The sequence below is a fragment of the Ursus maritimus genome, unplaced genomic scaffold, assembly GCF_017311325.1.
Source record: "Ursus maritimus isolate PB19 unplaced genomic scaffold, ASM1731132v1 scaffold_35, whole genome shotgun sequence".
Classification (NCBI taxonomy): Eukaryota; Metazoa; Chordata; class Mammalia; order Carnivora; family Ursidae; genus Ursus; species Ursus maritimus.
In genome coordinates, this window is record NW_024426119.1 from 10,988,419 (window position 1) to 11,015,953 (window position 27,535).

At 42.3% G+C, this 27,535-nt stretch overlaps 1 long non-coding RNA gene across 1 annotated transcript; it reads right to left on the reverse strand.

Moving 5' to 3' along the window:
• Positions 1-1,035: 1,035 nt before the first annotated feature.
• LOC121100209 lies at positions 1,036-24,186 on the reverse strand. The gene is made up of 2 exons (XR_005831943.1): positions 23,674-24,186; positions 1,036-2,288 (listed from the first exon to the last, which is right to left on the reverse strand). It is a non-coding gene; the product is annotated as an uncharacterized LOC121100209 (long non-coding RNA).
• Positions 24,187-27,535: the final 3,349 nt, after the last annotated feature.

Below are 27,535 nucleotides of genomic sequence, written 5' to 3' on the forward strand. Positions count from 1 at the left end.
AACTAGGACTCCCAATACAATGTTGAAAAAGAATGATGATAGAGGACATCCTTGCTTTGTTCCTAATTTAGGGGGAAAGCTTTGAGTTTCTCTCCATTAAGTATGATGTTAACCGTTGGTTTTTGCAGATATTCTTGATCAAGTTGAGGAAGTTCCCCTCTATTCCTCATATACTAAGAGTTCTTATCATGAATGGGTGTCAAATTTTGTCAAATACTTTTTCTGCAAATTTTGTCAAATACTTTTTCTGCACCTATCGATGTAATTATGTGATTTTTTCTTCTTTAGCCTGTTGATGTGATGGATTACATTAATTGATTTTCAAATATTGAAAAAGACTTGCATACCTGGGATAACTGCCACTTGGTTGTGGCATATAATTCTTTTTATACATTGTTTAATTTGATTTTTTTTTATTTTGTTGAGGATTTTTGCATCTATATTCATGACAGATACTGATCTACGGTTTTCTTTTCTCATAATGTCCTTGTCTGGTCTTGGTTTTAGGATAATGCTGGCCTCAGAATAATTTAGGAAGTATTTCCTATACTTGTGTCTTCTGAAAGAGATTATAGAGAATTGGTTATAATTTTGTCCTTAAATATTTGGTAGAATTCACCAGCTGGGCCTGATGTTTTCTATTTTATAAGTTTATTAATGATTGATTTAATTTCTTTAATAGATATAGGCCTTTTGGGATTGTCTATTTCTTCTGTGAGTTTTAGCAGAGGGTGTCTTTCATTGGTCTGTTTCAACTAGGTTATCAAATTTGTGGGCATAAAGTTGTTCATAATATTCCTTTATTATCCTTTTAATATCCATGGACTCTGTAGTGGTGTTCCCTCTTTCACGCCTGGTATTAGTAATTTGTGTCCTCTCTCTTTTTGTTAGTTAGCCTAGCTATAGGCTTATCAATTTTATTGGCCTTTTTTCAAAGAACCACTTTTTGGTTTTGTTGATTTTCTCTATTGATTTCCTATCTTCAATTTCTTTGATTTCTGCTCTAACTTTTATTATTTCCTTTCTTCTTCTTACTTTCGATTTAATTTATTCTGCTTTTCCTAGTTTCCTAAGATGAAAGCTTAGATGATTAATTTTAGATCTTTCTTCTTTTCTAATATATGCATTCAGTGCTATAAATTTCTCTCTAAGCACTGCTTTCACTGAATCCCACAAATTTTGATAAGTTGTGTTTTCATTTTGTTTAGTTCAAAATATTTTTTTAATTTCTCTTGGGATTTCTTCTTTGACTCATGTGTTCTAACTTTAGAAGTGTGCTGTTTAATCTTTGAGGATTTTCCAGCTATCTTCCTGTTGTTGATTTCTAGTTTAATGTCATTGTGTCCGAGAGCAGACACTGTATGACTTTTACTCATTTAAATTTGTTAAGCTGCGTCTTATGACCCAGATTGCGATCCACTTTGGTGGATGTTTCAGGTGAATTTGAGAAGACTGTGTATTCTGCTGTTATTGAATGAAGTATTCGACAGATGTCAATTATATCCAGTTGATTTTAGGCACTACTGAGTTCAGCTCTGTCCTTAATGATTCCTGCCTGCTGGATCTGTCCATTTCTGATAGGGAGGTGTTGAAGTCTCCAACGATAACAGTGGATTTATCTATTTTTCCTTGAAGCTCTATCAGTTTTTGCCTCAGATATTTTGATTCTCTGTTGTTAAGTGCACGCACATTAAGGATTGTTACATCTTCTTGGAGAATTGACCCCTTTTTCATTATGTAATGCCCCTGTATCCCTGATAACTTTCTTTTTTCTGAAGTCCGCTGTCGCGGATCCCCTCTTTTAAAAAAAAAGTATTATAGCATGACAGGCAAGACCTTCGCTTGGTACTGTCACTCAAGTAATGACTTGCTAAGCACTCTAATCATGGTGAATGACCAGGACATACGCACACCCTCACGGCATAGCACAAGAGTCAGTTTCATTTTGTAAACCACAGGGTGTTGTACATTATAAGTATGTGTGGACAGACCTGAGTCTGCTGACCAACCCAGTCTATTCTCATCGAAATGGCTCCAGTAAGGATTCTGTGTTACTTCAATCCCTCCCATCTTAGTTACAAAACACAAAGGCAACCCCTCTCAGCACAGTCCTTTAGTTCCTACTAAAGACACAAGCTTACCTGAGGTGAACAATGGGCTCCACCTGGGCAACAGGAGTTCTGGATGCTTGACCATTTCTAGGACACACTGTACGCATGAACAAGTACGGACTTTGGAGTCACAGACAACCATGTTGTATGACCTTAGACAGCCCTCAGTTTTCTCATCTGTAAAATGAGAGAGGAAGGAGAAGGGGGGAATACAAAAATAAACTTCATAGCTTGTCGTGAGAATTAAATGAGGTACAGTATGTAAAGTACCTCAGACAGCCTGGTACTTAGTAAATGCTAAGTACATAGCAGGGAAGTATCTCCCTAAAACTATTCACTAATTACAAAGTGGACTAGTAACTTCACAGTAGAAAAACCTGAGAGACACCATCTTACCAAGTGATCAATGTTAATATCGCCAGTAATGAGACAATCTGACATCAAGTGCCTCCTGACGTGATGCATTTCTATTATATTCCTGCCAAAAATGTATAACTGAATCTAATTATAAAGAAACATCAGACAAATCCAAATTGAAGGACATTCTACAAAGTAACTCGCCTGCACTCTTCAAAAATGTCAGGGTCATAAAGACAAAGGCTGAAGGACTGTCCCAGATTAAAGGACTAAAAAGACATGACAATGAAATGCAATGCATGATCCTGTGTTAAATCCTGGACCAGAGAAAATAATAGCCATAATAGACATTATTAGGACAGTTGGTGAAGTTTGAATATGGGGTGTGTATGAGATCACACTTTCTGAATGTTAAACCTCCTGAATTTGATCACTCTGCCGAGTTATGTCACAGGATATCCTTGTTCTTAGGAAATCTATGCGGCAATATTTAGAGGTAAAGGGATATCATGTCTGCAGCTTACTACCAAATGGTTCAGAAAAATAATCATTTTATATAGGTAGGTAGATTGAGAAAGAGACAGAGAAAGCCAGTGTGGCAAAATACTAACACCGGGTGAATCTGGGTGAAGTATAGACAGGAGTCCTTTGTGCAACTTTCTATTCTGTGGGTTACAACTTTCTTGTATGTTTGCAATTATTTCAAAATAAAAAGGTTTTAAATGGCATGGAAGATTACTTTTCACTGTTAATTGGAAAAAGAAATCAAGGGTTGTCTTTTTGACCTCAGTGTACTCAACACAGTGTCTGAGCAATCCCACCCAAAGCAACGCTCTGAGATTTGTGCTGGTGAAGCACTTCCTTGCGGGCAGTGGCCTTCTAGGTGTGCATACGTGCGCGCGCACACACACACACACACACACACACACCCCTGGGGAGCTGGAACCATACCCAAAATCAGATTTGGAATTAAGATGCCCAGGTTGGGGCCCCTCCCACCTCCATACACCCAACTAGTTCCTACAAATACAAGGAAAACAATATAAAGAGGCAACCTCCTCCACAGCAAGCACCCAAGAGTCATGGGGGTTTTATTTATTCCCCTTTTGGTCTATCAGCCTCCGAAGAACCAGAGTTCTGCACTGTCTGTCTGACAGTTACCATGCTAGATCCTAGGAGACTCATAGCAGGACCTCAGTAGGCAACATGAAGAGTTACTCTTCTTTGAGTAGCATATATACATTAGGCAGTTGAGTTTTACCTTATTAAACAAATCATAACAATCCTTCAAATCAGATATTATTATTCTCACTTTGTAGATAATGAAACTGAGGCTCTGGAGAATACGTGATACATCCCAGGTCACAAGCTAGTAAGCAATAATGCCACAACTTGAGCTCAGATCCAGCTAATTCCCAAGTGTTTGCTATTTCTACTATCCCTTTGCAGGATGTCTCATGTTTGTTTGGCAGATATACTCAAAGGCAACATCTTTGACAGCTCTTTTGTTACATAATTCCCAACCCTTTCAAGCAATTAACAAGTTCTGGGGGCAGCTTGTATATTTCCTTAGCACTAACACCAGAAACCAGCTGTGGATTTGGACGGAGTAGATAGCCCTGGGCACCAAGGCTGTGTCCCCACACATAATCCCTGCCTAAACCTGCACGTCGCATAACTGAGCAGAGGAGAGAGTATGGGATAGACAGCTTCTGAACATCCTAGTGTGGAGATCTCAAATGGCGGGGATGGTGAGTGTCGTAAACATCCGCAAAACCATGTGGAAATTCATGGCATCTCACATCGAACTTACATGTGCTCCAAGTCTTACTGTGGGTGACAAAATAAGTAGGCCATGCTTGATGGTGAAGGTAACCTATTCATGTTGGAAGCTTTGGGGAAAAAAATCATTATTCTCGACGTGCTTCAGACGCTTGTCTGTAAACATTTTATCACCTCAGAACTCCAGCGATACAAGGCCATGGCTGATGCTGTGAAGGCCGTTGACTCTCAGAATCTCATGGGTGCTAAATGTGAAGCAGTAAAGCTGTCCAAAGATTAATTCACACCTGTGGCAAAGAATATTCTTGTACCAGGCAGTAGCTTATAATTCTAAAAATACTAAGGTGGGAAGCCAAGGTGGAACACTCTACCAAGGCCTTCTAACAACTACACTTCGATGAAGGTGAGCAAGTGTGTCTGCATTCATTGTCTATTGCCATGTTCTTTAAAAACACACACTGCTGTCTCATGGTTTCAGTGGGTCAGGAGCCCAAGAGTGGCTTAGCTGGGTCCCCTGGCCCAGGGTCCCTCACAGGCTGTGGTCACAATGGGAAGATGACTTACTTACATGGGTGTTGGCAGGATTCCGTTCCTTGAGGGCTGTTGGACTGAGGGCTCCTCGAAGACTGTTGACTGGAGGCCTCCCTCCCTTAGTTACTTGCTATGTGGGCCTCTCCATAGGGCAGCTCATGACCTGGCAGCTGGCTTCCCTCAGAGCGAGCAAGCAAGAGAGCCGAAAGGGGGAGCAAGAGGGAAGCCAGAGAGTCTTTTTGTAGCCAGATCTCAAATGTGCCACACCATCACCCTTGTTCATCTGTCATCATTCTATCATTTAGAAGCGAACCATCTGGTCCAGCCCACACTTGGGAGGGGATTACCCAAGGGCCTGAATGCCAGGACTTGGGGCTCACTGGAAAGCAGCTGAGAAGGAGCCTACCCCAGTGTCATTGGACTCGGTACAACAGAAGCATTCAGGTCCGGCTTTAGACTGACTCCTTCCCACCCCCACTATCAACAGTAACCTCCACTCAGCCCTGGGTGATGCTCGGGTGTACTAGCAGAATCCACTCCGGAGAAGGCGGGCTTTTGTTTTGGTTGAAACACTGTTGTTTCACCTTGTAATATTCCCTGATAACCTCGTCTTCATCCTAGCAGAGTAATACTACGCAAAAACACACACACATTTAGAGTGAGCAGACACACACACAAAAATGACAAATGTTCTCATATTTTTTTAATGTAGACATCCCTAAGTAACATCCTTAAAGAACTAACCTCATAAAAGTGATGAAAAAGAAAAGGCCCTTTAAATATCAGACAAGAGACCCGAGTTCAAGTGTTGCCTTCGACAGGGATGCATTGCATGACCTTTGGCACATTACTTAACCTTTCCTCACCTACCAAAAGAAATATAGAGAAAGAGAAAGGTGCCCATCCAGCTCCTTTCGTAAAAGAATTCTCACAACCCCTCCTTTAGGGGCCCGCCGTACTGTAATTTATAAGAAATATATATTTGGGCATTCAGATGACCGAAATTTATTTCTCATATATATTTGTTTTTCATCCACAGTTTCTTGCTCACAGCTGCCAAAACCCTTGTAATTTCCTAATTTAGGAGTAACAAAGGCATCTCTTGTTATGTTAATGAAGTGACTTTTGGACCCCACCTAAGGATTAAAAGGTCTGAACTTTAAGTTCTCCTCCCCCCAAGCTCACCTCCTGCCCCAGCCCCAGGGAAGGAAGAGGGCTGGGAGGATGACTCCATTGCCGATGGCCAATGAATTAATCAGTCATGACTGTGTAGCAAAGCCTCCATAAAACCCCAAGAAGATAGAGTTTGGAGAGCTTCCAGGCTGGTGACACATGGAGGTCCTGCCCTTTCCCTGTATTGTCCTAGGCATCCTTTCCATCTGGCTGTCCCTGAGTATATATCCTTTTATAATAAATTAGTAATCTAGAAAGTAAAATGTTTCTCCGAGTTCCATGAGCCACTCTAACAAATTAATCAAACCTGAGGAAGGGGTCTTGGGAATCTGAGTTATAACCAGTCAGTTAGAAGCACAGGTGACAACCTTGGCTTGTGACCAGCATCTGAAGTAGGGGGGTGGGGGAGCAGTCTTGTAGGCCTGAGCCCTCGAACTAGGGATTCTGATGCTATCTCCAGGTAAACACTGTCAGAATTGAATTGAATTATAGGACACCCAGCTGGAGTTGGAGAATTATTTGGCGTGTAGGAAATCTCGCCCTCCACACACTGGAAATCAGTCTCAGAAGACCAAAGAGGGACCAATATCAAAAGAGGTCATTTGCCCTATTTTCACACACCCCAGGACACCCCGAAACCCTGTCGGACGATCACTTCTGTCAGTGCACTCAAATTCCCACAGTAGCCAAAAGCGGTTTTTTTCTTCATGGATATGATTTTAATTTACTGGTGATTAAACTGAAGCACTAAGCAATTCAATACCTGGGAGAACCACACAGTAGCAGAGGCCAGGCTACCAGTAACCCCAAGAATTGTGCTGTGCAGTGTCAGGCCTCTTACAAAATGACAGTTAGGGACAAGGAGTTCCAAATGTGGGTAGAGAGCAATCTCATTATCCATGAATATTCTAAAATGAAAGCTGACTTTTAAAGAAATTGTTTCCATTTTTTTTTAAGAATTATTTACTTATTTATTTGATGGAGAGAGAGACAGCCAGTGAGAGAGGGAACACAAGCAGGGGGAGTGGGAGAGGAAGAAGCAGGCTCCCAACAGAGGAGCCTGATGCGGGGCTCGATCCAAGAACACAGGGATCATGCCCTGAGCCAAAGGCAGGTGCCCCTCCATTTTTAAAATAATACATCTGGGATGCCTGGGTGGCTCAGTCAGTTAAGCGTCTGCCTTGGCTGAGGTCATGATCTCAGGGTCCTGGGATCCAGTCCCGCTTCAGGCTCCTGGCTCAGCTGGGAGCCACCTTCTCCTTCTGCCTGCAGCTCCCCCTGCTTGTGCTCTCTGTCTCTGACAAATAAAATATTTTAAAACATAAATAAATGAATGAATAAATAAATAAATAAATAAATAAATAAATAAATAAATAAATCATCATATACAATCCTCACCACACCACTTAGCTTGTGTGTGTGAAAATTAATAACAGGAAACCCCACTACAATGGAGACAGGAGATGCTGCAGGGGAGCTCTCAGTTGCAAATCCAACAGGAAGACACAGACCATGCACATGGATACTGCTTTACTCTCCGAGCAGGGAGAAGAAAGGCTTTTTCATCACCATCCCTCGGTAACCAGCCAACTCAGCCACTATACTTCTAGCTCCCAGGTTATGCCAATGGACTTTTGTGTATAGCAGCCTTCCCAACTTCCCACTTGCCTTTATAAAAGAGCATGCCTCTCCTTTGTTCTTTGGATTGCCTATGGTTTTGCCTGTCCTGGATTTCAATTCTCTGCTATTCCCAAATAAACCCATCTTTTGTCGGTAAAATAACTGGAAGTTGGTTGGTTTTTTTTTGAAGATTTTATTTATCTATTCTAGTGAGAAAGAGAGAGAGAGTGCACGTGCGTGTGCTTGAGGATGTGGGGGGGATGGGCGGGGGAAGGGGGTAAGAGACTCTCAAGGAGAATCCCTGCTGAGCGCAGAGCCAGGTACAGGGCTCCATCTCATGACCCTGAGATCATGAGCCGAGACCAGGGTTGGATGCTTAACCTACTGAGCCATCCAGGCACCCCTGGAAGTTTTATTTTTAAGGTTAACATCACTGATGGCCTGTTTGGGGATCCAAGGAGGACACCCAACAACTCTGAGACTGGTGAGCAAGCAGGGGCCAGCACCCAAAGAGCCCATGCACTCACTGTGTTCTCGCCAACCCTGGGGCTTGAGGGCATGTTTTCTTCTCGGAGCACCTGGGTAGCTCAGTCGTTAAGCGTCTGCCTTCAGCTTGGGTCATGAGCCCCACGTCAGGCTCCCTGCTCAGCAGGAACCCTGCTTCTCCCTCTCCCTCTGCTTGTGTCCCCTCTCTTGCTGTGTCTCTCTCTGTCAAATACATAAAATCTTAAAAAAAACCACTGATGTTAGTATCAAAAACATTAAATATTTAGACTAAATCTGATGAAAGTACCAGACCTGTAGACTGATAAACACATTGTTAACATAAAGTAAAGGAGATCTGATTAAATGGGAAGTCCTTTGTACTTAGATAAAAAGACTCAATATTGATAAGATGTCAGTTTTCCCCAAACTGACATATTTTTAAACCATCCCAGTCAAAATGTCAACAGCATGTTTTGTACAAGTTGAGACACTGATTTTAAAATCCATATAAATGCAGAAGACAGAATAGCCATAACAACTTTGAATAAAAGATAACAAAAATTGGAGAAATTATGTTAATTGAAGGATTTCAAGACTTATTATAAATCTACAACAATCAAGAACGTGTGGTATGGAATAAATATAGACTAATAATTCAATGAAACAGAATAGAGTCCAGAAATAAACACACACATGTTCAATTAATTTTCAGAAAGGGTGTGAAGATAATTCCAATCCTAGCACACGTCACAAATGTGCTAGAATCATCAGCTATCTTTGAAAACAATATGAACTTAATTCATAGATTGCATTATATCAAAAATTAGCTCAAACAAATGATAGTCTAAATATAAAATCTGTGAGAATATATAGAAGACAATATTTGGGGGTGCCTGTGTCAACCCTGCTTCTCCCTCTCCCTCTGCTTGTGTCCCCTCTCTTGCTGTGTCTCTCTCTGTCAAATACATAAAATCTTAAAAAAAAAAATCTGACTGTTCCTGCTGGAAATGTGCAGGCCTAGGCGCGCCTGGGTAGATCAGTAGGTTAAGTGACCAACTCTTGGTCTCACCTGAGGTTGTGATCTCAGAGTTGGGAGATGGAGCCCAACACTGGGCTTTGTGCTGAGCACAGAATCTGCTTGAAGATTCTTTCCCTCTGCCCCTCCTGCCCAAATAAAAAAATATTAAAAAAAAAAAAAAAAGAAGAAGAAGGAAAGAAAGGAAGAAAGAAAGAAATGTGCAGGCTTCAAGTCTGAGTCCTGTTTGGGACTGGACTTTTCTATTGAACTGTGCTAGCCTTCCATCTGACTTATTTTTGAAACCAGACTATTCCTGTTGGAACTGTGCCAGTTTGAGCTATGGTGGCCTTTGGTCTGACTCCCTTTTGGGACTAGACTCTTCCTTTGGAACTGTGCCAGCCTTCAGTCTGATTCCTTTGGAACCAGGCTATTCCTACTGGAGCTGTGCTGGCCTTTGGTCTGATGCCTTCTGGAACCAGGCTGTTCCTGAAAAACCTCTAAGCAACAGGATCCCCGTTATGAAAGGGCTTTGAGGGTGCACCTCCCTACTGGGACTCTGGCTGCTTTTATGTTTAAAATTTATGGTCCCTCCACATGCACACTTATAAATAAATGGACTGCCTTAGCCAAAAGTAATTCAGAACTTCAATGGCCATTCTGTGGAACTTTAAATCTCCCCAAACTTGTTTTACTCAAAATTAAAAGAAAGCCATGGCTCCTTAAAAGAAAGAAAAAAGGAAAAAAAAAAAAAACCTGAATGGGATGCCTATTTTAGAAGGTACCTTGAGGCTTCCAGATGGTTTCAGGATTCTAGATTTGTGTCTTTGCAAAGTACTATGTCTAAATTAACTAATGTAAATAACAAAAAAGTCAAAATGTCTCCTGAAGCTTCTTTTTCCCCTCCCCCATCTTCTCTGTCTACAGACACGTGGTGGCCACCTTGTGCTCAGGGCCCGCCTCTGGTGCCATTTTCCTCTATTCTTTCTACTGACCTTTCCTTTTCCTCCAAATCTTTCCCCACTCCTTCCTCTCCTGAATCTATTAAAACCTGCCTCTGGGGGCCTGGGTAGCTCAGTCAGTTATGCGTCTGCCTTCTGCTCAGATCATGATCCCATGGTCCTGGAATAGAGTCCGACGTTGGGCTGCCTATTCAGTGGGGAACCTGCTTTTCCTTCTCCCTCTACCCCTCCTCCCTGCTTATGCTCTCTCTCTCTCAAATAAATAAATAAAATCTTAAAAAAACAAAAAACAACCTGCCTCTTTAAAGTTAAGTCTTCGGAGAGTCTAAATAAACCTCAAGCTTCTTATGTTCCCCAGACTAAGGTCGAATTATGAGCCATAGTTAAAGTGTTTCCTAAAGTGACTGAGGACCCCCATAAGTTTGCTGAAGAATTTAACATAGTTATTCAAACTTACCAACCTGGTTTCTCAGGTTTATATCAGTAAGTCCCCATGCCTGTTGGTGAGGATCATGCCAAACATTGGGTGAAACCAGTCAGAAGGGAACATCCCAAAAGGAATTTATAGAAACAGAGTCCTAACTTTTGGCAAGATGCTAGAAAACGCACTGGAAATCTCCACCAAGCAATAATAATAGCTTTTCCCTAAGCCTATTGATTGGAACAAAATTCAGGCTTGCACACAAAAGCCTGATGAATCTGTTCGTGATTATTACAATCAACTCCAAATTCTCTTTTAAGAATATTCTGGTCTTCCTTGAATGTTGAATCCACCTGGTAGCATAGAACTCTGTGCTACAGGCTGAACCTGTATCTTTATCTTTTAGTTAAAAGGACCAGGATGGAATGGGAAATTATGTCCACTCCAAATCCAACTAATTAAAACCTGTTAACTCGCACCCTAGATGAGTCACCTAGAGGAAAGACTGCTAAAATTTTCAGTGTCCAAACTCCAGCAAATGAAGGCCCCTAAACAAAATCAGAAACCTAGTTTCTATTATTGCAATGAATCAGGATACTGGGGAAAAAAAAAAAGATAATTAGAAATTTAAGCACTCCAGGTGCCTTCAGCCCTCTAGCCAACCTTTCCAATGTCCTCCTAATTCCCAATGACAGGGCTTCAAGGAACTACAGGGGCTCTTCCCAATCCTCCCTCTTAATTGGCTCAGACAAACCACGCTCCAGATTGGGAATGAATCTCTCTCTGTCCTTGTTGACAAGAGACCTACACTCTCCGTATTTAACCCCACTGCTGTAAAGCAGCCCCTGCATCAGAGTATGAAAACAGTTTGAATAATAGGGAGGGTCTTTAATAAACCTCAACAGACTCCTGTCTCTAAGCCTATTCTATTTTGTCTAGGCCCTTTGAGAAATACACAGGCTTCCTCCTTAGGTCCTCTGCCCCTATTCATTTATTGGGCCAAGATTTCTTAGTAAAAGTATCATGCCAGAATTTCTCCCAAAAGGAGCAGGCAATTCTAGAACTTGGCAGTAGTAACCAAAATAGCCCACAAAGGGAAATAAATGACCTTCAGCATCTTTTCTGTGCTCTGACTCCGATGGCACTATTAGCTGAGTCTGGGGATACTGATCATTTATTTCTATTGGTTCAGCTACCATCCTCTTTATGGGCAAAATCCTCAGCTGATATTGGCAGAATTCACAATACACCTACCATCAGGATTCAAATAGATCCCTCAAAACCTCTTCCCATAATTAATCAATGTCCTGTAAGTAAAGAAGCCCATAAGAGAAGATTGCAAGGCTCAGGGCCTTATTATCCCCTGTACTAATCTCTATAACACCCATATTTTACCTGTGAGGAAACCCAATGCCCATGTATGGACCCCTTAGAAATAAATAACATTGTTATCCCTTGGCACCCTGTTGTTTCTAAACCCCATATGCTACTGACATTGGTCGACTGACAAAATGATAGCATTCAGGAACCAGTACTGATGAGGAAAGGTTAATAAGGCTGCAAAAAGTGCCCACTTCACTTGTCCCACCTGCCCGAAGTATAATCAAGAGAAACCTGTTAACCTGTTTGTACAAATGGATTTCATACACCTTCCCTCCCTCATGGATAAATACCTTTTAGTCATAATCTATATGTTTTCTCACTGGACCACAGCTTTCTCTTGTAGACAAGCCACTACTACTTCTGTTGGAAAAGATTACCCCTACCTGGGGAACCCTTCTCAAACTTCACAGAAATTAGGGAACCCATTTTACTAGTCAGGAGCTTTGACAACCCTGTGCTGTTTGGCCCATTTTACGACACCTTCACTGTGTATCATCCTCAATCCTCAGGGTTAATCACATGCAGTAATGGCACTATTGGGACTCCACTGGCAGAGAAGCTCCTTCCTGGCACTAAACCACTAAATATAAATAAAGAACCTGACTACTGGTCAGCAATACTTTCAAAGGAAGATCTTTTTTTTTTTTTTTTTAAGATTTTATTTATTTATTCGACAGAGAGAGAGACAGCCAGCGAGAGAGGGAACACAAGCAGGGGGAGTGGGAGAGGGAGAAGCAGGTTCCCAGCGGAGGAGCCTGATGTGGGGCTCGATCCCAGAACTCCAGGATCACCCCTGAGCCGAAGGCAGACGCTTAAGGACTGAGCCACCCAGGTGCCCCTCAAAGGAAGATCTTGGTCAAAAGGAGGAAACGTGAAAAGTAATCCAGGGCAACCTTAATAAACTGCAGTCGGGAAGCTTGGCAGAGGGAGAGCTCACGCTCTACCGCTTGTTGGCAATTACGAATCCAACAGGAAGACACAGACTTTGCACACGGATACTGCTTTACTTTCCCAGTAAGAGGAAGAAAGGATTTTCTCTTGCCCCCACAACAGCCCGACCAATGACAGACAGTCACAATTCAGCCAATGAAAAGCCACTATATTTCCAGCTCCTAGTTTACCTCAATGGACTTTCTCTTTAGAACAGGCTTTAAGCATCTGCCTTCGGCTCAGGTCATGATCCCAGGGTCCTGGGATCAAGCGCCACATCCAGTTCCTTGCTCAGTGGGGAGTCTGCTTCTTCCTCTGCCCCTACTCCTTCCCCCACCTACTTGTGCTCTCTCACACACTCTCTCTCTCAAATAAATAAATAAATCCTTTTAAAAAATATAAAAATTAAAAAAAAAGAGTGGCCTTCCCAACTTCCCACTTTCCTTTAGAAAGGTTTCCTCCCCTTTGTTCTCTGGACTTGTCTATGGTGTCTTCAGTAACTTCTTTGTCCCAGATTGAAATTCTCTGCTATTCCCAAATAGCAGATGGTAAAATAACTGGAAGTTTTGTTTTTAAGGTTAACAGGTGTGACTTTGGATAAGTTACTTAACTTTCTTGAACTCAGTTTGTTCGTGGTAAAATGTGGGAAAGAAACGACTGGCAATTTGCTGCTGGAGTATTAAATTAGATTGAATATCTAAGGTGCCTGTCATGATACATGCTAAAATACTGTATCTGCATTTATAATATATTTTATAATTTTATTGTTATTATAATTATTAGTTCTGTTGACTGGCTCATAAAGAAAAATCCATGTAGTCTGTTTGAGTGAAGGAATTAAACTTTGGGGCCATAACAGACAGACAACAATTTCTCTACTCAGATAAGCATCTATCTGTTCTTCTTTCATGGACCAAAGTGTTAGCCTGGAAACATTTGGGGTTGGTCCCCAGGAGCTTCCAAGGGCTAAAGAGCCTAGGATCCCATTAAGGGTTTCCCCTGCTAGTCAATAGTAGAGCATTTTTATGAAACTCTTCGTAAGCGGAAATGCTGTAAGTGAAGAAACAATTACCATTCGTTTGTATGGAAAAATTTTTGGGCACTCCCAGACCCAAAAAATAACTTCTCATAGACTTTTCTGATACCTTAGAACACATCTTGCTAATGGATGCCCAAAATAAATTGAGATAAAGCACAGATGTTCCCAGACACAACTTAAAGCTATGATGGCTTGATGCTGAGATGGTGAGCTTTCAAAAAGCAGGGAATACCATACAGGTGTTGTTTTTAGAAACTAGAACTCCCCCTCCCTTAGTGTAGGTAACCTCGATAACCTTTCTATTTCTCTAAATTCTGTACATCCTCTCTTTTTTTGTCACCCAACTCCCAGACGCATATTTTATGTTTTCTCAGGCAACTTAATTTTATTCAGCACTTAGTAATTAATTTTTTCTCTTAATCTTTATACATAATACTTAGAATATATCTCCAAGTTGTCCACATTACTTTTGTTTTATAGCAAGGAACCTTCCGATAATGAATGTCTGAGCTATGCTCATCGCGGTGCCTGGCACAATGCTTCCAATGAATGCTGGCATTAGTGTGACTGGACCAACAATAGCTAGCTAATATTTATTGAGAACTAATTCTGTGCCAGGCACTGTCAGCCAAAGGCTTTTTTGTTGGGCCGGATTATCCAGGATCAATGTACTTACTAGGACATTTGTAAGCCATTTAATTGGTATTCAAATTGATGGTCCAGATTCCTTCTTCCTCACAAAAACAGGTGCTGGACGGTGCACAGGACGTGGAGATGTTCCTATGGAGGGTATACTTTAGAAAAGCTCCCGCAATCTCATTATTCCCAGCAGTCTCACACATAAAATTTTTGATAGCTGACAATTTAACAGATCCAACCAGAAACAAGTCATCATCATTAAGCCTCGCTGATAGGCCATCCACTAAGCAGATGTGTGAGAATTCGTGTTGTAATTACCTACGGAACAGTTGCCCGCAGCTATTGCCCCAGGAAAGTTTTTCAAGCACACGGGAGTATTTTATATCTATTGTCTAAGATGCCAGGAATCGAAGGTCGCTTAGCCGCAGCATTAGCAACCCAACTATCTGTGATAACCTCTTCGGGGCCCTGAGTCTCAAATCAGTACCTTCCCCAATTACTCTCAAGTCCTCAAGTCACACCGTTCATCGCTGATTGCAACCCTATTTCTGATCCATCAAAACGTGGGAGAGGATATTAAACAGCCCGCCTCCCTGGTAGCACATCTTCCCATTAAGAATAGCAATAAATGTCCTGTTCTTGCATTACCTGTGTATGCAGAATCCTTCATACTGAAGCCTTGGAATGGGATACGCTATACTAATTCACCCAGAGGCAAATAAACAAATCCCTCTCGACATTTCCTGCACTTCTGTTCCTCCCCGTAACACTAGCAGGACCTTCCTCTTTGCCCCGGTGACCCACAATCCCTATCCTCAGCTCAAATAACTGCACATTTTTCTTTCACACTTCTTTCAGCCCCAGGCGACTCTACCGTTCCCCTCCCCAGTGAATCAAGCCTTCGCTTCTCTCCCACTATGTTCAAAGCAAAAGACAGGTTCTTTGAGTCCATCCGCCACTCATCCTCCACATCTTCTCCCACTCCACTTCATCTCTTTAACGGATAAACACATTCCTCCTTTGCCATGCTCTCCAAGGAAGACCACTCTTTCCCCTACTCACTCAACTCAAACCCAGAAGGAAGGAGCCACATAGTCCCCCTTCCGTAGTCTACTTCACCAGCTCCACTCATATCCTCTCAAAACAATCATTCCACCTTCTTCCCTTCCCTTCCCTGACCTCAGGGACTTTCCAACCTTGTTTCCATCCTTGTAGCCAATATCTCCATCCATCATCCTCAGAGATGCGAACATCACCCATGCTCTTTAAACACCCAGTAGCCTTTCCCCTTTCCTTTAAACAAACACCCTCACACCCTGTGTGAGCATGACCTGTTTTATCTCCACAACATCACGGTAAGTGCTGTTGCTCTGAAAGTTCCATCTGACTGCTACCTTTCCCCTAGGACCCCAGTGCCCTCTCTCACTGAGCCTGCTCTTTGCCCTCATGCAAACATTTCAGTCCCATTCTCCACTCAACCAGTACCCCCCGGACTGGCCAGTCCCCAAGCTCAACCACTTCACTCTGGTTCTACTGATACCCCAGGATTTGACTGCTCTTGACCTTCCACCCACCTGCCTATTTACACACCTGGGTGACCCCCCCCCTTGTAAGAGAATCAGCATGGAGATGTGATGTCACCAGGCAACATTATGCAAAGTCAGGCAGTCCAGCCATACCAGGACACTGACTAGGGGTGAAATGTTGAGTTGCTGGGCTATTCCCCACCCCTCAACTACACCCAATCATTTTCATCCTACTCATTCTTGTTCCCCCCTCTCATGCTCAGAAGATGATCTCAATTCCTATTTCACTGAATAGAGCTACTTTTTAAAAAATTGTTTCCAGGGGCGCCTGGGTGGCTCAGTCGGTTAAGCGTCTGCTTTCAGCTCAGGTCATGATCCCAGAGTGCTGGGATCGAGCCCCACATTGGGCTCCCTGCTCAGCAGGAAGTCTGCTTCTCCCTCTGCCCCTCCCCCTGCTCATGCTCTCCCTCTCTCTCACTCTCCCTATCTCTCTCTCTCAAATAAATAAATAAAATCTTTTGAAAAAGGTCTTTTTAAAAAATAAAAAATTGTTTCCAGTGAGATACAATTGACAGTTAATATTGTATTAGTTTTAGGTGCATGACATGATGATTTGATACATGCATATATTGCAAAAGGATCACCACAATAAGTTTAGTAAACATCCATCAAATCACGTAGCTACAATTTTTTCTTGCGATTAGAACTTTTAAGATTGACTCTCTTAGCAACTTTCAAATGCACAGTACAATGTTATTAGCTATAGTCACCATGCTGTACATTACATCCCCAGATAATCTTTATCTTGTAACTGGAAGTTTGTACTTGTTGACCACCTTCACCCATTTCACCCACCAATCTGTTCCCTGTTTCTCTGAGTTTGGTATTTTAGATTTGACATAAAGCTCATGCAGTATTTGTGTTTCTCTCTCTGACTTATGTCACTTAGCCAAATGCCCTCAAGGTCCATCCATGTTGTCCCAGATGGCAAGATTTCGTTCTTTTTTATGGTATGAAAGAGCTCACCCTTTTTTAGGTGATATATATATCTTCTTTATCCATTAATCCATCAGTGGATATTTAGGTTGTTTCCATATCTTGGTAAATGTGACTAATACTATGATAAATATTGGGGTGCATATAGCCTTTCAAGATGGTAATTTTGTTTCCTTCAGACATATACTCAGAAGTAGAATTGATGAATACAGTGTATCTATTTTTAATTATTTGAGGAACCTCCATACTATTCTCCTGGCTGCACCAATTCCCTGCAACAGTACACAAAAGCTCCCTTCTCCACATCTTCAACAACACTTGTTGTTTTTTGTCTTTTTAATACTAGCCATCCTAACAGGTGTGAGGTGGTATCTCATTGCTTTGACTTGCATCGCCCTGATGATTAGTCATGTTGAGCACTTTTGATGTACCCGTTGGCCATCTGTATGTCCAAGTAGAGCTAATTTAATTCCTCCTCCCGTCCACCTTCATCTCTCTCCACCCCCACCACCTGTGTAATTACTTTCCTATATGGTTTTTGCCCAAGATGTTTGCATAGTTTGGACTGTTGCTTGTGCCCTACCACAACCCCAACTGGTTGAGTTACAGAGCAACTGCTGCATCATTACCGCAAAACAGTGTTAAAGGCGGACAGTGCAACCTGCTAGCAAAAAGTCAAGGGCATCTCATACCTATTCTGCCTTTTTCATCTTGCCAAAAACGTCCCTGCTACTACAACAGGAGATACTCCAGTATAGGGACCCAGCCCTACCATGGGAATTTGTAATAGACAGAAATTATTTTTGTGGTTGTTAGATATTTGTCTATCAGGAAAATATTCTGGGTCTATTGCAAAGCTTTTTAGCTTTTTTCTTTGATATTATTGCTACAAATTTTGCTGTTGTCTTCATTTGTGCTAATTTAAGGTTTCCTTTCCTTTACTCTTACTTTATTATCTATCCCTTTCAGTTCAAGCTTCTTTTATTTTCTTTTTAAAATATTTTTTTCTTGGGTGCCTGAATGGCTCAGTCAGTTAGGTGTCTGCCTTTGGCTCAGGTCATGATCCCAGTGTCCTAGGATGGAGCCCACGGCCAGCTCCCTGCTCAGTGGGGGCCCTGCTTCTCCCTCTCCCTCTGCCATTCCCCTGCTTTCTCTATCTCAAATAAATAAAACCTTTTTTAAAATTTTTTCTCTTAATCCTCTTTGTTTAAGTATTAATAGTCAAAAGAACATTCTTGGGCACCTGGGTGGCTCAGCGGTTAAGCGTCTGCCTTCGGCCCAGGGCGTGATCCCAAGGTCCTGGGATCGAGCCCCACATCAGGCTCCTCCGCTATGAGCCTGCTTCTTCCTCTCCCACTCCCCCTGCTTGTGTTCCCTCTCTCGCTGGCTGTCTATCTCTCTGTCAAATAAATAAATAAAATCTTTAAACAACAACAACAAAAAAAGAGCATTCTTAATTCCTTATATTGTACCTAAGCTCTAAACCCATCGACTTTTATGTTTTTAACGTTTCTATAGCATGTTTTTCCATTTTTAGTCCGTTACTCTCTTAATATTTTATCCTTTACTTTGATATATTTACCTTTCACCTTTTTGACCTTGTTGATTTATGTTATTGTATTTTTTATCTTAAATCTTATGTATCTTATCATTACTTTTTAATTTTTATTTTTTAATTTTATTCATAGCTTGCTAATTTTATTTTTTAACTTCTATCTAATTTGGGCTTTTTTTTTCCCCCCCCTCACTCTATTTCAATGATTCTGTCTGTTCTTCTATTTCCTTTATCTTAAAACTTATTTATCTCTCATGACTATTTTAAGTCTTAAGCTTTTATCTGTATTGGGCTTTTATTCTCTTAAAATGTATATTCTACTATTTTTCTTTCGACTTTCTCTTACCAAGATTCAGTGTTTTTACTTTAATGTTCTCTTAGCCTTCTACTCTGCTTTTATTATTTTACTTCAGTTTTCTCTCTTTTCTTTCTTCTCCTACATTTTTATTTATTTTATGACTTGCTTTAAAATCACTGGCAGGAGTGGTAGTGAGAGAAAAACCCTACCTCCCTCAGGCAGGAATTGGAAAGCTTCTCCCCCAGGGAGTTCTCCCTGCAGCTGCCCTCCAACCCCCTATCTCATGGATCCCCCAGCCCTTTTAAGGAGACTTGAGAGATCTTCCTGTAACTCTCTCCAAAGCTAACATTCTCTGACTGGTTGGGGGTGGGGCGGTGGGCATGATGAGTTTACTCAAGGGCATTGCTTCCTGACATTGAATGTATCCTACATATATATTTTTTTGAATCCGTGTTGAGGTTGCCTCAGCCTACGTTAAGGCATTTTGAAAGAAACAGCCCTATGAAAACAGACAATGGGGGCTGCTGAAGATGGAGTTGAGGGCCCATGACGGGATCATTTTTCTGAGCTTGGCATCAAGAATAGGAATAGTGACACCAGTTCCTCCCTACCCTCCCCCCCTCTCGTATGGACTGCTCACCTTTCCCTCACCGTGTTGGCTACTAGAAGTCTTAATGCCAAATGTGTGGCCTATGCCAGGCAGGTTCCCAGAACCTGAGGGCAGTCCTGTGCACTCTAACCTCCCACCCATTTCATCCTCCCTTTCTCTCAGCTACAATTTTCTAACCTACTTATTTTACTCTATTGTGTGGCATTCTATGTATTTGAAAGCATCGTAAATCCTTTCTAAAACCAAGCCAGTTTGAGTTCCTGAGTGACCTCTGGCAAGATGACTATTTTCCCTGTACTTCATCTTCCTCATCTGTGAAATGGAAATATCTCACGGCTGACTGTGAGAATTAAATGGAGATTATGCATAGGAGTACTTAACACAGTACCCAGCATACACTAAGTGCTTAACAAATTGTAGCTAAAATCGAGAAAGTGGCCTGAGAAAGAACTGGAATAAAAGCTGAATAGGGGGCTGTATGAATGAGGTACAACAGACTGCATTTTCTAAAATGGGCAACATTTTCCGTTTTCCATTCCACCTGCTCTTCTGCAGTGTGAACTGGCTACTCCCCCATCATGAGGTGGAGACTGCGGAGCCTGTGCCCCCAACACCTTAAATCTGGGCTGGCCCTGTGGCCACCATTAAAAAGTGCTACTAGCCTGAGATCAACATCCTCTGAGAATCCCAAGACATGTGTAGGATGAGGCCAAGGAGTCCCCAAGACCCCAGATATGAGATGAAGAGTCCATCTTGGGAATGGATCCTCCCAGCCCCCAGCCACCCAGCTGACACGTAACCGAGTCCTTCTGGAATTCCTGACCCAAAAAATTGTGAGCAAAATGGAATCGTGGCTTTAAGTTACTAAGTTTTAGGGTGATTTGTTATACGGTAATAGGTAACTGAAATGGAAATTCTTTGTAAAATATATATAACCTCTCTGGATCCTCCAACCAACTCTTTATAGGTGAGCAGAATCAAATTAAGCATATTGTTTTAATCATATGCTAAACGTCAACTTCCCAGTGGACAAAGGCCATGTCTGACACTTCCGTCGAATGCCTCGTTAATTCCTAAATTCTGAGTTGAGCATTTTGGTGTAAAGGCCACATGTCTGGTATGCAGGGTATTTATTCATCCATTCGACAGCTACATGTTGAGTACTTACTACGTGTCCAGCACCGTTCCAGATGTTGGAGATATGGCAATGAGAACATGTCACATCAAGTCCCTGCTCTCGTGGAGCTGGTGCAGATACTTCCCCGAGCTGATTACTCTTCATCCTACCTGCCGGCTCCATTCTCCTCCCTTCTCTGTACCCTGAAGGCTAACGTCTATGGTCTGCATCACCTGAGCTCCTCAACCTCTGGCTTTCTCATTAAACTGCAAAGAATTTACTGAAAGGTCTGTTCAGTAAATAGGGCTCAGACGCTAAAAAGCACTGAGAGATCAACTGGCAGAAGGAGAGAAGGGTCAGGATGTTTGCTCCCCCAGCTCCCTCTCTGCTCCATCTCCCCCGGTTGTGTCCCTCAGCCTAAGGCCCAGTTTCTATAGAAGGTCCCTCTTCCAGGTCTCCCGTTCTTCCCAGGATCCTCAAACACTGTTCCTTCTATTTGCATTCAGGCCAGAAGACGAGAATTTATTTTCACTTGTACTAGTACCTGGATGCTTCACCACCTCTCTTAGGGTTCATTGATCCTGCCCTGAACCTTGTCAAAGCCCCTTCAGTAAATTCTCTACAGTTCACCACTTTGGGTGTGCTGTTTGTTACCAGCCATGATCCTGACCCATTCTCATTTCAACTCAAACTCAACAGGACTTTTATATAGAACACATTTCAAATTTAAATTTAAATCAGCATGGCCATTGTGGGCTTCCACAAGTACTGACCACAGAGGTACCAACTTTACTACAACTCTAAAACCCAGCATTCAAAGACACAGATAATGAATCCCAATGATTATTGATTATGCATAATGGTGATAAAAGAGGTCTCGTATCCTGTGCTGACACCAATTAGTTGGAAGAGGCTGCCTAGAGCACTGTGATGAGAAGAACTGCGGGACCATATCTGGGCTCCGTAGCAATTCGTTCTGTGATCAGTTAGTAATGTCTGCCGTCAGCACAGGATGAGGAGTGACAGCATGTAAAACCCAGAGTTCAGGCCTTGGTTCTAGTACCTGCACTGCGCTGCTATATGCCATTGGTGTTTTCCATAAATACCTTTTAAACATAAAATAATACATGAAGACCCACAACGAGTAAATCTGCTTTGCACAGATCTATTTCCATGAGTCAGAGATCTTTTTTTTTTTGTCACCTAAAGGATCAAGGAAGTGAGCAGAACTGAGCCCCATGACCTTGAACCCATCCATATAGTGCTCTGCCTGAATCAAACAAAACTTCAAACTACAAAGACTGTACATACTCATAAAATCTGTACTTATTTGACTGCTTGGAACTATCACAGTGATTTTTTAAAAATTTCTTTAGCAATAGAACTCTTCATTTAAATGAAGTCTCACACAGAACCCTGAACCAATAAAAGGAGAGCTGCTCTCATTAAAGAAAGAAGAACCAGAGGCTCACCTTGTCTGTGACACCCACCAGAAGCATCTTAGCAAATCTCTGAGACCTGGAGGGCACAGCTTGAGCACTAAGAGGAACCCTCTTAGGTCTGTTGAGAGCCTATGTAATTGTTGCAGCAGAATATTTTGATGTATTAACCAATTCTTTTCACCTCCGATTCCCAGTTGCCCTGTGAGCCAGCCCCACTCATGCATTCAGACATGAAGCATCCCTTGCCTCAAGGAGGATTCTTCCCATGGAACTGCAGATCTAAAAGGTCAGATGCTTAGCTTTTTGTTCTGGAAAGGCAAGGTCCAGGTTGAATCAGTCTACCTGATTCGTATCAGGCTATCCTACAGCAAAAACCAAACCAGAAACATCAGTGGCTTTAGCACGAGAAAACTTGTTGGAGTTGGGCCTTCCTCCTCATTCTTTAGCAACACCATCTAGCATACATGAAGGTCAGTATAGCAAAAGAGAGAGAATGGGGAGCTCACTTTAAAATTTAAAATTCAATTTAAAATTCTTTAGCCTGTGTATTAGTCTGCTCTGGCTGCCATAATGAAATACCACAGACTGGGCGGCTCAAACAACAGAAATTTATTTTTCACAAATCTGGAGGCTGGAAGTCCAAAATCAAGTTGTCAGTAGGTTTGGCTTCTCCTGAGGCCTCTCTCCTTGGCTTGCAAATGGCCACCTTCTTGTGTCCTCCTTGTGGTCTTTCCTCTCTACACGCTCATCCCTGGTATCTCTTCCTCTTCTTATAGGAAGCAGTTATATTGGACTAGGCTCCCCCCCCTTATGATCTCATTTGACCATAATCGTCTTTTTAAAGGCCCCATCTTCCAATGCAGTCACATTCTAAGGTACTGAGTGTTAAGGCTTCAACGTATGAACAGAGTTCAGTCCATACTGCCCGGAACCAGTTAAGTACCATTTCCACTCATATTTTGTTGGCTAGAACAAGTCACATGGCCCTAACTGACTGTAAGAGAGGCTGGAAAGCTTCATCTTCACATATGCCCAAGAAGGAAAGAAGACCCTGATGTGAGTCAGCACTAGCAATCTCTACCTCACAAGAGTAAGACAAAAAGATTTAGAAAAATATGTGATTGGGCACAGACACCCCTAGGGGGAGTCTTCCCCACCCCTAGAGTGAGTGATGGGAAAGGAGGAGGGAAGGGTGATAAAAGGGAAGTGATGTGGGGAATTGACAAAGGGCCTTCATTTGGAGAGACATGTGGACAGAAGCACAGGCAATATCCAGAGATATGTCCCCCCATTGCCCTGCATTCAAGCAACAACCGCCAGTACCAGAAAAGTGAACCGGAGCTGAGTCCATACTCACAAATGACCCAGACGCCATTCTAGTCAAGGAGGCACTCTCCAGCCCAGGTCAGAGCAGCTGCACTATTCATCCTTTCCTTGGCCACCTGGGGATGCTCTGCTATGGATGTAGCCGGCACACTGTCTACTAACCACCCAGAAGGACTGCCGCCCACATGCCCCAGACTTAGTATCCGACAGCTCCATCATCTGACTATTCCATGGGACAACCCCTTTCCGTACACACTCCCACGCAACCGGAGGCCCTCAAAAATCCAGGCACGGAGGGCAGAGATGCTGATGGGGGCAAGGGGCGGGGGAGCCTTCGTCCGCCACTCTCCTCACCTGTGGGACTGAATCACACCGCCCAAGATTTCCGCACTGGCCAGGGCAGAAGTGAATTAACTTCATACACTTAGTAGCACCAAACAAATGTGTGTCAATTCAAGGAACGCCATACAGCCATCTGCTGGTCGCAAGAAAGAAGAGAAGTCATCAGAAAACAATGAACAGGAAAAAATAATCAAATTCAACTCTAATAACTTCATTACAGAAATGTGACGGGAAGTGTCATCTCATTCCCTTCGATGCAAGAAAATGTAAGAGACACTCCAAGTTAGATGTGCCTTTAGTAGATGTGTTTAGGGAATTAGAATTGTAATATACCAGAGGTCATCGAGCACACCATTCTGAGGGGCTTTCCAATTCTCCCGGTTCTACATGTTCATATTCTATAAAAATAAGATGTGGATTCATTTTCTGAAACCTGAAGCCTGCAAGTTTAATTAAGGAATTTGAGATCCTGCAGCTTGGCTGACAAACGATCCACTCGGCAGCCCGATAGTAGGTGCCCGGCGGTACACCATCAGAGCACGCACCGTGTCTGAGACAGAGTTTCCTGAATGGTCACGCAGGTTTTTAACAACAACAAAAAGCTCCAAGACTTGGGAGCAGGGTAGGGGGAACAAAGGTCTCATTCAAGTAGGTGCCCACTTTCAAGGGCAATATTGGATTCAGAAATTGAGCTATGCCTCCTCCAACACCAAGCAGCCTTGCTGCTTAAAAGGAAGCTGATGAGTTATGTTCAGCCCAACTCCTCCATCCTCATGGGATTAGAATGTGACTTTAATGTAGAATGTGACTCTAATGTAGTGTCTGCGTCCATGTACAACGCCCAGAAAAGGCTGCTAGGCAGAGGCTCCGAAGAAACACGTGAGGGTCATTCTCATAGCCTATGGGCGTAATTCCAAAGCCCAGCGAGGGACATGATCCAGCCTGGGGTGAACTCTGCATTTGAGCACATAACGGCTGACCTTCCGTTTAGGGTCAGAAATCGGCTAATCTGTTTCTCAGACTTGCTCCACAGAAGCTGAGCAGATAGATCAAGTTTAACTAAAAAGATGCCAGACGCCATCTCCAAAGAACCTCTTAGAGGCACGAGGACCACCATGCATCGAGTACACAGCGCCACCTACAGCACTATCGGTGCAACTCATCGTAGCCCTCTTCAAAAGCAGCATTGGAAAATTAGAAACGATCTGGGAAACACTTCAGGGATTCAGCGCAGGAAGTATCCAACCTAAACTTTAGATGTGGCAGATACTATGTTTATTTAAGGGTGGAAAAAAATAGAAAACTCCAATAACGTGGAGGGGTTTGAGCTAATTGATTATAGGCTTGTCTGTTTGCTTTCGTGCTTGCTTTAGGCTAACAGCAATGAATTCTGACATTGTGATTTTTCCCCCTAAGGTCTGTTGCAAGAATTTACCAGAAAGTAAAATTAATCAGAAATAACCGTCAAGAGCAGCAGAACACTGAAATCTGATGTGAAACATTCAGTCACTCATCTGCCATCTCTGAAATTTAGAAAATAAAACCCTAGAAGAAGAGACTCCGAGTCTTCAAATGTACAGAAGCTAGAACGGGATGTGATCACAGCTCAGCACTCTGGAAAGCACTGCTACAGGAACCACCCCACGAACTCCTGAAAGTCTCACCATCCTTCCCCTCTTTTCCCCCATCTTCACTGATTCTTTTATTTACGTTTTAATTTAATGTTTAATTTAATGTTTAATTTAAACTGATTAAAAATCTACTATGTGGTACAGGGAGAGAGAAGATAGAAGAGGGAGAAACAAATATAAAGATGAGATTAGCTCTTAACCTCAAAAACTTGTGCCATTTATACTGCCTAGCCTAATGTGAACTTTAACGTGCTCTAACATACAGATTCACGTTTTCTACCAAGTTTTATTTGCTCAGAAGAGGAAAGGTCACTTGTGCTTGGGAAATCAAGGAAAACTTCATGCAGAGGAGAAAAAAATCTCACTTCTTCAAATTCAAGCTCAAATGTCAACAGGAGACAGCATGTGAAACAGAAGGAACGACACAAGCAAAGTCATGCAGGTGCTAGATGAGCCCTACATAAAACAGCCCTCACACACAGAGGCACACACACAGGCAGAGAGACAGACACACCTTCACTCACACCAAATCCACTCTGTCTCATTATCCTGCTTTGTTCTCTCTCGCGTGTATTATCACCTGATTTATACGTATTCCTGTGATTACCTTCTCTTTCCAGGACAAGCTACACAACAGCAAGACCTTTGTTTCATTCACTTCTGTATTCTCAGTACCAAACCTGGTACATTGTAGCTTCTGCATAAATAAGGAAGGAAGGAAGGAAGGAAGGAAGGAAGGAAGGAAGGAAGGAGGGAGGGAGGGAAGGAGGGAGGGAGGGAGGAAGGAAGGAAGGAAGGGAGGAAGGAAATAGGAAGGGAAGAATGGGAGTAGGGGAGGTTCTTAGGACACCCACTGAGAAACAAATGAGGAAGACCATGGGAAATTAGATACCAGGGATGATGAGGACAGAGTATGAGGTGTCTTGAATGCCAGGTGAGAAACTTGGATTTTTTTCTGCTTCTTCAAAGCTGCCGGTTTTTTCAAAAGATAATGACAGTAGGCTAAGCTAAGATTTTAGAAGATTGATCTGGTGAAAGTATAGGATGAATTTGAGGGGAGACAGATTAGAGGTGAAAAGAGCAGTTACTGTGAAATAAGTAACGGTAGTGATGGGTTACAACCATTGAATAATATGGGAATCTATAAGACCTTAAAGATTTAATAAATAAATGAGTACAAGTCCAAGATGAATCTGGAATATTTTGCTGTGTCAGAAAGTAAGGAAATGCTCAGAAGTTAATGAAGATATGTCAAAAGGACTAAGGAGACAGCTTGAAGGGAGTCCCACTAGCCAAACTTGGACATTTTAAACTTTAAAATAAATGATAGTGATGGTTTACAGCCCCTTGAATAAAATGAGAGTTCATGAGAACTTAAAGATAAAAATGGATAAATAAACAAGTGGCAAAGAAGGGAAAGCTCTTTCTTACGGTAGAATGCCAACTAATAAATGTAGATGGAATGATGGAAATAGAAAATCACCATTTGGCAACCATCATGGGGAGAGTTATTAATAATCGCTAAGGAGCGTGAGTAGAAATTTAATGAGGAACAGGATATTGGTGTAATTTCAGAATATCTCCCCACAAAATATTTACTAATCGCAATGGGGGGGGGGGATGATGGCTTTATTGGCGGAGAAATCTGGTAGAAACCAACTTGACAAGGTCAGAATTAATCCCACCAGATATTAACAGGAAGAGTGACCATCAGCCCCCTGCTGGTCTGATGTACCAAGAGCGCAGCATTCTGTCCCCGGTCTGTGCAATTCCTGCCAAGAATGGAGGGCGCGAGTCTGCTCATGAGAACACAACAGCCAGAGCCAGACTGAAGGTCAGCCTTCGGAATGGAAAGGTCCCTACTCTGTAAATCTTTCTAGGTCATGCAAGACAGGGAAATACTAAGGAACCATTCCAGACTGAAGGAGACTAAAGAGACAACAACCAAATACAGTGTGAGCCTGGGCTGGATCCTAGACCAGAACGGGGAAAAAATGACATTGTTGGGACAGCTGGGAAAACTTAGATGGAAAAATGTATTAATACTAATTTTTTTTCACTTGGAGGATGATAGGGTGGCTATTAAGGAAAGTACTATGTGGGGGAAAGATCCACTGTAGTATTTAGAGGTGTTCAGGTTTCGATTCTGCAGCTCGCTCCTCAATACTTCAGAAAAAATAGAGTAATAACAATGATTCTATGTAATTACAAGGTTTTATTTTTAATTACAAGAAGATGGTATA